Source organism: Onychostruthus taczanowskii, unplaced genomic scaffold (assembly GCF_017590055.1).
Source record: "Onychostruthus taczanowskii isolate IOZ18803 unplaced genomic scaffold, ASM1759005v1 scaffold3, whole genome shotgun sequence".
Classification (NCBI taxonomy): domain Eukaryota; kingdom Metazoa; phylum Chordata; class Aves; order Passeriformes; family Passeridae; genus Onychostruthus; species Onychostruthus taczanowskii.
In genome coordinates, this window is record NW_024500349.1 from 303,131 (window position 1) to 310,408 (window position 7,278).

Genomic DNA, 7,278 nt, shown 5'->3' on the forward strand with positions numbered 1-7,278 from the left:
CAGCAAAATAAGAGCATTCACAAGTGCTCTTGTGCACACAATAACCAGGTTACCCACACAAAGAAACAACCAGGCTCTTTGTTCTTTTCGTTTCTGTGTCAAGTCTGGGTTAGAAGATGAAATTTGAGGAAAAGAGGGCACTAACATCATAATTATTTGGTAGGCCTAATTTCTCCCCCTTCAACAGCCTGCAGATTTGGAAAAAGCAGATCATCTTTGTATGCACTGGTCAACCTGTCATCAAAGTGATCAAAGGGATTAACAGGAGAGGTGATAACACAGAGGACACTGGCAAAACTAACTTGTGCATGGACAGGACAGAGACCAGCAAATGGATAAAACTTATTTGAGCAGATACAGGGGGCAAGGAAGAAAATATTACTAAATCTCTCCTCGGGGAGGAAACGACAAGGCAGCAGGAGAGATGATGCAGTGTGCAAGGCAGATGAACGTCCCTGAGACATTTGTCACTGGCTGGATGATGAGACATTGACATTAATGAGGGTGGCATTTGGAAGATAAAAGCAGTATCTCTGCAGCAGACAATGCAGTTATGAGACACCACGCACAGGGGTATGGTGTAATCAAAAGGGTCTGGAGAATGTTCACATCCAGCAAAAGCATCACAATCACTACTGGTATTCATGGGAGAATATGGATCAGGAATAAATGGCTTATGGTTTTGCCTGGAAGGCTGGTAGAGATTGTGGGTTATTTTACCTCTCAGCCCAGCCAATTCCCATCACATTCCTTTTTTGAAGGACTCTTCATCAGTCATTCACTTACACCTGCCTTGCCAAAAGTCACTGTTTCATTGACAAGTGCTTTTCAGGCAGTAGAGCTCTAGGGGATAGCTCTGTTGATAGTAAGTGGGATTTACAGGGGTGGAGGCAGTTGCCTGTGATTGTCTCCTCGTGAAAGCAAGTGGAGGGCTGGGAGATACCCTGAGCACTGTCTGTCAGGACACAGGCAATCAATTGAAGGCAGCAAGATCTGGCTTCCCTTCACAGGTGCCTCAGAGTGCCACTACCCCCAAAAATTACATCAGCTGTGTCTGAGAGACACTCCTGCCTTGACCCATAGGATTAAAAAAGTCATTGTTAATTAATAACTCCCTGTTCTCATGTCTCAGTGTCAGCCATGTCTCGGACCTCATTTTTTACTCCAATGCTTTTGGATATCTCTGTTCTCTCTCCAAGAGGAAAGGATGCCGTGGTCCTGGGATAGAATGAGACAAAGCTGAGCATCTCAGAACAGCTTTCCTATTCCCAGATTCATTCTACCACCCCTGTTCCAACGCATACTCATGTATTGTCCCTTTGACCGGCTTTTCCTCAGAAAATAAAGCTACCATTCCACCACTGCGCGAAAGGAAGTCAGCAGCAACAAATATATCGATCTGCTGGTCCACCCGTCTCCTTCTTCCTTCAGGAAAACTGTCTCAGAGCCCAAGCCCCAAGTCCAGAGCGGGTTGAGGATGAGGTCTAAGCAGCAGCAGCCCAAAACCTTGACTAGCCCAGGACGGGGCGCCCGTGAGCTGGCAGCCGGAGGTGCGGACAGGGCCGGGCGCTGTCCGCGGTGCTGCCCGGCCCGGGCGCTCTCCAGGGTGCTGCCGCAAGGCGCTGCCGGCCCGGCCGTGGGGACAGCGCCAGCCCCGGCCCGGCTCCGAGAGGGACACTGAGCGCCAGCCCTCGCTCGGCCCCATTGCCAGAGATTGTCCGCTCTCCCCACACCGCCTGCACCCGCCGTCCGCGGCTCGAAGCACCCAGCATCTCCGGCAGAGGGGGGGAAAACACACTTTTAAAAAATAAACAAACAAATCAATAAATAACACGTAGACTAATCACACTCTGAAGAAAGTTTCAGACCCAGCAACGAAAGGGAAATGGGAAGCCAGACTAACCCGATAAGTTCTAAGGACAAGCTCTTTCTGCTTCCTCATTAATGCTTCATTCAAGGAGTGCAGCCCTACATGTGAAAGTAACCATGTCCCCGTCCTACTGCAGAGTTTTGAGAGCCTCCCTATTTTCCTTCAATACTGTCTCTCTGCTTTGATACCAAAAATTGAAAGAGTATGGCAAAGCGATAGAAGAAATCTGACTGAATCAATCATAATCAAGACCAGCAAGACGGATTATGGGAAAAGAAGCTGTATTCTTGAGTAACGACCGGCGTCACAGTAGTTAAAATAGAACAGAAAAGCCTCTCGAAGTCAATTCTTATGTAGATGAGGTGACAAGAGAGATTTTTCTCTCCCTTCGAGGGCTCACTGAATTCCTAATTTGTCCCTAGAAGCCCTAGAGGAATGAGGAAAAAGGGTGGGAATATTGGGATTGCTAGTCGCAACAAATATTACCGTGATCTGGATTGTTGCCTAGAAATGCACTGAAAATTAGGGGATCCAATGCCTTAGTCTCAGCTGAGCTATTTGTCTTGACCTTCGGTTTTGTCCATCCAGGCTGAACAAACTTCCTACAATGAGCGTCGCCCCCACTGTCTGCCAGCCACATCAACTTTGATCTCTCTGGGTAACAGAAAGGGAAAGGGGATGAGAGGCAGCTTCCCCTCCGAAAAAGGGCACTCGCAGAAGTTTATACAACAGCCACAAAAACGTAGTGTTCAATAATAAACTGGGAAATATGCTGTCCTGTTAAACAGGGAGTAGTTTTAGTCACAGCATTGAGAACCCGCCAATATATATCACATCAATAAAAAGGAGCTCTTCGAAAGCTTGCATAGTAATTGAGATTGGAGATCTTTTTTGATATGGGTTGGCATTTCCTCATATCAATCTGACAGAGCCAACTCAGGAAATTGCTGGTAATATTCATCTGGGGAGCACTTTCATTAAACGTAATTCATTCGACTTTCACAATAAATTGAGTGACATCCTTACAGCAGAACCTTTTTATCCTTGATGAAGTGCTTGCCAGCCTTTGGTTTTCCACTTTATTGTCACATTCCTTAAAGCAGAATCGTCAACATGTCAATCTGCCGCATGAAAAAAATGCTAAAGCTGTATTTACAAAGCACCCAGGAGGTGGTTTAATGCTGACTTACAAGAAGAGCGAGCTGGGTGTTAAACTATCTGCTAAATCACATTAAAACTTCACCCAAATCCAGTTGGGAGAACAGAAGCCAATCCTAGGGAGGCTAGGATGGCTCACACATTCATTTTCTCCAAGTGCTGGCTATTCCGAGCAATTGGCTTCTTAACCTGCTTCACCGCACTTTCCAAGACGATTAGGAAATGGGTGTTTTGTTAATTAAAATGGCGGTTTAGAGATGCAGGAAAATATTAAAGAGGTTAAAATGGATACCTCTAGGTACCGTTCTGACTTGGAATATTTGGCTAGTCGAAGAAAGACTGGGATATTGGATTACATTCAGGTACCCCCCAAGAAGGTGAAATCTATTCCAGATTGCTTTCTCCAACTATATGCTAAATTAAAGTAGTGTGTACTAAGCATCAGGAAAAAGAAAGTTCAGCACGGGGAGACCCCTTCTAAAACTAGCACAGGTCTCTGGTGGTTAGGAAGTACGGAAACCTGGAAAAGAATACACTATCCTCCGCTTGAAAAAAAAAAAAAAAATTTAAAAAAAAATCAAGAGAGCAGATAAGTTTTGCTTCACCTACACGAGGTAGGGGTCCCGTTGTTATTCCCATGCCTTACCTTCCGAAAGGGTAATTTTTTTCCCCTTACACCACCGCTACAGCGTCTCTCAAACTCGTTTAGAAAGAGGGAGCAGGAGCTTCTCAAGGCTACGTAAACTCCCCCGCACACAAAAGCCACTACTGTCCCTGCTCGCCAAGCGCTCTCCCCCGCCCTCCCTGCCTTCGACGTCAATTTGAAAATTGAAAGAAATCGCTTATTTGGGGGAAAAAAGCAATACCCGAATGTATTCACCTCCAAATGCCTCTGAGAAAATACTGTGGGTGGTGATTATTATAGGACAATGCCTCCTGTCTCTTTTGTTTCCTGCCTATAGAGATGTGGGTTTGTTAGTTGGGCTTTTATTTTTCTTACATGACAAAGTAGGACACAATCAGCAACAATCTTTAAAAAGAAAGAAGAAAAAAAAATCAACTTATCTTCGCTGGCACGTGATATTTCCTCACGTTCACCACAGCTTTCATTAACCGGGGTGAAATGACCGCAAACAGTGCAACACGCAGCGAAATTAAATGTACACAAACTCTGGAGCCGCTAACCCCCTGTTTACCCCATCAGCAAATACTGTACCAAGTGTGCCATCGCTGAGGACAATTTTAAGCCTCTGTTATTCACAACAATTTTGCAGGGAAGCTCCTCGCGGCAGTCAGAAGGCCTCCAAGCTACAGTGACGGTGTGAAGCAGACCTTAAAATCCCAGCCCGGCACGGGGGGAAGGTTAGCAGGCTGTTTCCAAAGCCCCTTTGCCAAAGCCATCTCCGTGTTTAACAAGGTGCCCCGTGAGCCCCACAGTTCTACTCCTCTGGCAAAGCGCCGCGCAGGAAAGCTCCCCCCGCGCAACAGCCTTCACCGCGGGGTGCTAAACCACCCCTCCCTTTGCTCTTGCTGCTTAAGTTCTGCACAGAGTTGAAGCACTCTGCCACCCGGCTCCGGTGCGTATCCTAATTAAACCCATCGGTGAATAAACACTTTGTTGGGAGAAGACGACAAGCCGGGCGGGGGATGAAGGGGCGGAGGGATCCTTGCCCTAGCAGCATGCCACGCAAAATTCCTACTGATTTTAGTTCCGTACCCGCTGCTCGGCTGTAGGAGCACCTAAGTAATGAGCCGAACTCTCTTCGAGCCGGGATGATCCCGGCAAAAGAGGTGCATGTACCCACTCCGTGCCTCGCCGGAGCGGAGCCTGTGACCGTGACGGGGGTGAAATCCCGCCTGTGCGAGCCCTCTGCCGCCCGGCGCCCCGCGGCCGGAGCTGAGCAGGGCCCGGGCCCGACGGGACGGGACGGGACGGGACGGGACGGGACGGGACGGGACGGGACGGGACGGGACGAGCGCCCGTCGCCGCCGGGAGCTGCCGGCCACAGCCCGCCGGGCCCCGCCGCACGGAGCGGCTCCGCAGCTGCCGGCACGGAAACGATCTGCCTCCTTGACCTGTCCCTCTGAAAAATAATATTCAGGATCCTTGCCGTCCTTCCTAACAGCCCGCGCGTTGTGTAGCCACTTCTACAGCTTGCTGCTTCCATACAGGGGGAAAACAAATAAGGAAGAAATTAAAAGAAACAGCCTGGCCTTTTATCGTGCTGTGGGTGTCGGACTGGAAGTTCACCGGCAACTAGGCAGGAGGTACAACGAGAAGGTTTCCCTTAAAGGAATGGTGCAAAATCCCAGCGTCCTTATAAACAGAACTCAATTCTATGAGTCTGCGATCTCCGGATGTTATTTTGGTTTTTTTCTTTATTCTTTACGTTCTTCCTCACTGACGATTTTGAGCTCAGCACAGCACTGTTAGTTAAGGAAACACCATCCATTAGAATCAGACTAAGATGCTTTTGAAAGAACAGCAGTGATGTGGACTGTCGTGGTAAATGAGATCTAGTGTAGGTGTTTGAATACTTTTTGCAGCTTTCTAAAAGTGGAGAAAGAAAACAACTGCAAGACTTTAAAGGTTAACTCCTAATTCTGCCAAATAAGTACTAAGTTAACCATTTAGGCCAAAGGAAATGCACTACCACTGCAAATCAAATATAACATTTTCAATACACTGCACAGCTCAAAACAAGAAGAAAATGCACCTCGAAATGCACAACTAATGTTCTTTTCAATAAACATAATATGGTGAACCATCTCTACCCCAGCAAAATTCCTACTTATTCAGATCAGCCATGATCTCTATAAATTTCAGGCAATAAGGCTGAATAGCATATGGCTCCATTAAAAGGGGAAGAAAGGTAGAAGCACTATTTTTTTTTTCTTAAAATTTCTTACAAAGAGGTTTAATGGGGAAAGAGGGAAAAGGGAATAAAATTAAAAATAAATAATAAAAAAAAAGCAGTGGTATGCTGAGTGAAGAGAAATTACTAGGCAGACAGTGCCTGTAAATGAGTGACTTCAAGGCAGCCCAGCCTCACTGCAGCTGTTCACTCTCCATGAACACCTCCTAATTCAGGCGAAGGGAAAACAGGCTATTTTCCCTCTCACCTATATTATTAACCCCTCTCAAAAAGGTTTTTTTGTTTTTTTTAACAAACTCGATAGGAAGCTGTTTGTGCTGCCATTTCATTTACCCTTCCTAACACTTTGAGCATTGAAAATTTAATTCCTAATTGCAACTGCTTTTGTCCACGCGGAGCGACGTGCACTTATGGATAGGCACAACAAAGTGCTGCACCTTGCTGCTTTGTGGCGCCGCATTAAAGCTTTAATCAAAACTTCATGCTCCGGTGCTGATAAACAGTTTGTTATCATGCGATGGCCTAATGCAAACTTTCAGAGTCGCTCCTGAAACACGGAGAATAGGGGGAGATTGGCATAAACGTGGAAGTATAGAGTAAGAAAGAAGAATCGTGCTAGGGAAATCCTTTGGATCCTCCCCGAGTGTTTTGGCAGAAGACACAGAGCAGCTGAAGGGCGCATTCCCTCCCCCCAGCTTGTCTTTTATTCCCGATTTTTTTTTCCTGTATCATATTTCGCATTGTTTCGAGGGAAACTTGAAAATCGTCTCCTTCACTCTGCAATGCCAAGTCCTCCGGAAAAAAAAAAAAAAAAGTATTCAGGTAATGAAGTCTGTAACTAAACGGTAATTGAATCAGCATAATTTGCACACTGAATGGTTTTCAAATGCTCCCAGTTTACAATTAAAGGAGAATTAATGCTCTTGTTGTTCAGACTGCAGCGCATTAGAATAAATCCAGCACTGTTGTTGTAATGAGTCGAGAGCAGTTTAACTGCCAGCAAACACATTTAAAATTTAACACGACGTATCGATCTCGCTCTGGCTTTTTGATGGATTATTTGCCACGCACTTTTCTCCCCATTTCCCCCCACCCCTCCACCCCCACCCCAGCTATAAAATTCGCAGGGAGGAGAGGCGCCCGCGGCAGACGTGGCACCGCCCGGTGAGGGCAGGACCCCCGACGAAGGAGCCACGTCGGGCGGGCACGGGAAGGGCCGGGAGGTGCCGGACCGGGCCGGGATTGTGCTGGGACAGGCCGGGATGGGCCGGGTTTGTGCCGGGACAGGCCGGGATTGTGCCGGGACAGGCCGGGCCGAGCGCTGAGGGGGCGCGGGGGGAGCGCGCGCCGCCCAGCCTGCCCCCCCCCCCGCGC

General features: G+C 47.5%; 1 protein-coding gene across 1 annotated transcript in view; it reads right to left on the reverse strand.

Annotated features, from left to right (window-relative positions):
* The window catches only part of NXPH1 (neurexophilin 1), a 137,969-nt gene that overhangs the window by 128,403 nt on the left and 2,288 nt on the right, over positions 1 to 7,278 (reverse strand). The gene's annotated exons all lie outside the window — the stretch shown is intronic.